Source organism: Octopus bimaculoides, chromosome 3, assembly GCF_001194135.2.
Source record: "Octopus bimaculoides isolate UCB-OBI-ISO-001 chromosome 3, ASM119413v2, whole genome shotgun sequence".
NCBI classification, from domain to species: Eukaryota; Metazoa; Mollusca; class Cephalopoda; order Octopoda; family Octopodidae; genus Octopus; species Octopus bimaculoides.
In genome coordinates, this window is record NC_068983.1 from 46,116,127 (window position 1) to 46,120,715 (window position 4,589).

Consider the following 4,589-nt stretch of genomic DNA (forward strand, 5'->3'; position numbering starts at 1 on the left):
TATATATACATATATTGTTTTCCTTTTGGGTGAAACTCTGCTAACTAGCTGCTTAATTTAATTATTGGTATACTCATTAGCGATTCGCTAAATCATCCATAAAGTTTTATGGAATAAACATATATGCTCGTAGCGTGGTTGGCCGGGAACTGGTGAGCTGTGCCGACTCGTCTGACGATGTTGAAACTGTACGGCAAAGAGACGACACAGTTGCCAGTTTCCGGTTCGCGACACACACACAATTTTAAGATATTTAGCCTTATGAAAGACGGTATCTGATGTCATGGATCATTTTACTTAATACTGCAGAAGGCTTAACCGGAGTGTGAGGTGTATAGGTGTTCGATCCTTTATAGCGACGTGCTAGCCGCATTTTTATTTGTTTTTTTCTCGACTTCTGTTTCGTTTTCTAAGGGTGTTCAACCAATATTCTAAACTGGTTTTCACAGCTATTCCGGGGACAATAATATTAAAAAAAAATTTTCTTCTTGTCCTGTAATTTTCCAAGCATAATTACTGCTTGTTCTGTACTTTTCCAGGTTCAATACTGAAGAATATTCTGGGATTCTACACCTGCATTATACATACACTACAGAATCCTGAAGCTGGGCTTATGAACCGATAGCTTGGGTGGGACCTTTGATCATTTTCTATATACATATATACACACACGCACACACACAGATGTGTATATTTGTATATGTGTGCTCTTCAATATCCTTCCAAAATGAATGAGAGACCTGCATGGTGTAGATGTAAGTTTCTTTAAAGTAAAACTGGATTTCTTCCTGTCAAAGAGTCCAGACGAGCCTAACTCACGGCAAACTCTTTTGCCGAACCGCTGAGTTACGGGCTCATAAACACACCAGCATCGGTTGTCAAACGATGTTGGGGGACAAACACAGATGCACAGATATATACACACACTTACATATATATATATATATATATATATATATATATATATATATATATATATATATATATATATATATATATATATATGGGAGAATATACAAATAATAACAACAGACGAGGACAGGTGGTGTAAATAACAAAAGGATATATTAGTATGACGCTCGGGAATACGGAAAGTCTTTGACGTTTCGAGCTACGCTCTTCAACAGAAAGAATACGGAGACAAGGAGAAAAACACGGAGAAAAAAAACTGAATAGTGTTCAGTCAACGGTCAATCATAATAATATGTGGGTACAGGACGTCACGAAACGTACAACAAAAAATACGAAGTACGAGTACATGGAATATGAACTATTTTTTCGAACAACGAAAGACACAAATGGAAAACAAGACAAACAACATAAAGAACGACCCTTCGTCAGTTTCTCATATTTCAAGCTTTTAACAACAAGATACGCTTTCGATAAAACAGTTGCTACCGCAGACCAAATTAAATAAAATTTGGGATTTTGCGGAGAGTCAAACACAAACAGGACAGTGAAAACAAACAGAAAGGGCTGCTAAGCCTAAACGAGGTTGTGGTGGCGAATTCGTAAATCAAGCTTGGACAGAAGACAGACGCATCCAGTAAGGGGCTTTGTGGATGATATTACGGTAACAACTGCAACCCATGTGGATGCAGAAAGAACACATGGTGACATGGGCAAGAATGAGGTTTAAACCAAAAACTTCGAGGTGCATGGTGATCAGGGAAGAGCGGAATTAATCTACAAAATCAGGCTGAAAGTGCAAGGAGAGGGCCATTCCATCAATAGAGGAAAATCCTATTGAATGCTTCGGAAAGATGTTTGACAAATCGCTGTCAGACAGAAGCAATGTCACCAACATTGTGAAGCAAGCAGAGGAGTGGCTGATGAGGATTGATAGATCAGAGCTTCCAGGAAAGTTTAGGGCATGGCTCTACCAACAAGACCCATATGGTTGTTGATGCTGTGTGATGTTCCGATGATAAGTGTGGAAAGGGTGGAGAGGAATATAAATAAATACCTCCGAAGATGGCTAGGTGTTACCCCAAGCTTTACTTCAATAGACCTGTACATAAGATCGGGACATCTACAACTTTCCTTGTCATACGTAGGGGAGGAAATTAAAGTAATAAAATGTTAAGTTGTAATGATGTACAGAGACTCTAAGGACGAGTTTGTAAGATATGCAGGTATTACAACAAGGTCTGGGCGAAAGTAGGTAGGTAGCGCTGCAGTCGCTCAGGCTGAAGTTATGCTGCAGCTGCGCCACATCATTGGGGTTAGATGCATAGGTCGCTAGGGTCTTGGTTCTTCCTATTTTCGACAATGGAAGAAAACAGACACCAGAAAGAGGTGAGCTATGACCCAGGAAGTGGTGCGGTACCAGGAGGAAGAAAGAAGAAAACCAAGAGATATGGGGTTGGTATCTTAGGGTGCATGGACTAAATGGGATCTCCCTTAGAAGAGATCACATAGACTAACCTGTGGAGGCTAAACCTTTTCGCATCTCCTTCCTGCTGCGGACGGTGTGACACACTACCGACGCCAAAAAACCTGCACAGCACCCTGGCACACATCTTGGCAGGGTGCAGAATAGCACTTTCTCAAGGCTGATTTAAATGGCGCCATGATAGGATCCTTGCAACACTTGCTCACACTCTGGAGCAGGAAAGGCGCAAGAAGCATCATCACCAAGGGAAGGAAACAGCAGCAATTAAGTTTGTGAAAGAGGAAGAGAGTTAAGTTGAAAACCAGGGAGAGATGAGGAGCAGTGACCTGGCCACCTCTACTGAACCACCAACGAGAGGGTGTTACGGTTCAGGGTCGAAACACCCGATGAATTTTAGATGCCATTTGACGACATCAGTTCCTCCTGGACAAGGCTTCATTCACCTTTCTCTAATAAGAAATACTAGAACACTTAAATCAGGTCTTTATTATTGAATCTTTAAAATTTATACTCCAGAAGAATTATTTCCTATTTGATGACACCTACTATCGCCAAAATTCGGAATTACGATGGGAACGAAAGCAGTCCATGTTCTTGCGAACCTAATAATGGGTTATTTTGAATTCATCATATATGAAATGTCACGGCAAAAATATGGTTATCCATTTCACCATTACATGAGAGAAAACTGGAAAAGATACCTGGATGACTTTTTTTTATCATTTGGAAGGAGACTCTTGACAAACATTTGGAATTCAAATCAACACTAAATGATATAAACAATAACATTCAGTTCACAATGGAATATAGCACAGAACAGCTCCCATTTTTTGGATATTATGATTAAGAAAGTCAACAACCAAATTATAACTGACATCTATCATAGACCAACGGACTCGAAGCAATATCTCCTTTTTAGCTCACATCAAAACACATCAAAATAAATATCCTCTTTAATTTGGCGAAAAGGATTTGCACAATAGTGTATGATACAACTACTCGGGACCTTCGTCTTCAAGACCTCAGAACAACGCTAACTGAAAGACAATATCCACCCTCACTTATAGATGATGGAATAAATCGTGCCAAGAAATTATACATAGAAACACTAAGGCAACAAAACATAACACCACACTCCATCTCAAAACACTACTGTATGTATCGATTTACAACCCTAGAAAAAATGAGGCATACAACACTATCGTGCAAAATATTTCTTTACTAACTGAAAGCACATAATTTCATCAAATGCAAAAAGCATCGCAAATCGCTAAAGAGATTTCTAACAAACGCGAAGCTTTTCACAACAACCACGAAACCAATGTTTAAAAAATGTGGATGCCCAAATTGTGGAGCATGCCCCAACCTACTTGAAGGTTCGAATCTCCTTTTCAAACAAGGAGAGAGGTTCAAAATTAAAACCAACTTCACTTGTGCCTCTGAGAATCTAATTTATGTAATAACCTGCTCGTGTTATGGACATCACTATATAGGACAGACGAGTATGGCATTGAGACAGAGAACCACTCTATATAAAGAGCAGATCCAGTTCCCGCAAAACACAGATTCTTTTAAATGAACACATAGAGAGATGTGCCGGTAACATCAAACAAAATTTCAGTTTTCCCCTTCTACCAGTGCAAAGACACAATTTCATTACAAGAACATTTAAATAAAGAAAATATGTTCATCGAAAAATACAGAGCACGTCTAAATATGCGTCCATAACAAACTTTGATCTCTATACATATTTTAATTCGCGATTATATTCCCATCGCTGTACATATTTCTCCCCACTACACTAGTTTTTAAATTTTTGTGTATATATATATATATATTCTCCCTCCACCTTACCGAAAGATAAAAAATTACCTCCCCTGTCCACAATGATAATGATAACCAATTACCTCTCCTTAGATTTTTCTACTTTTTTAATCATTCATTCTTATGGTTGATTTCCACACACAACGTGGACAAAAAAAAATTTTCTTAAGAAAATACGTATTTAAATAAATTTTAATGTCATCATCAGGGAAAGCGAAATCGGTGGACAAACGCAATATAAGATATATTAAAAATTCTGTTAAGACTATGTAAAAAGTGTGCATTTTCCTTCTTTAATTTCTTATTTATATTACAACTCACCACGTGGGGATAATCAAAATTCTTCCCTTTCTGTTACTGTGTGTATATA

General features: G+C 38.2%; 1 protein-coding gene across 1 annotated transcript in view; it reads left to right on the forward strand.

Moving 5' to 3' along the window:
* LOC128247369 (zonadhesin-like) overlaps positions 1-4,589 on the forward strand; it is a 60,192-nt gene that overhangs the window by 53,656 nt on the left and 1,947 nt on the right. The gene's annotated exons all lie outside the window — the stretch shown is intronic.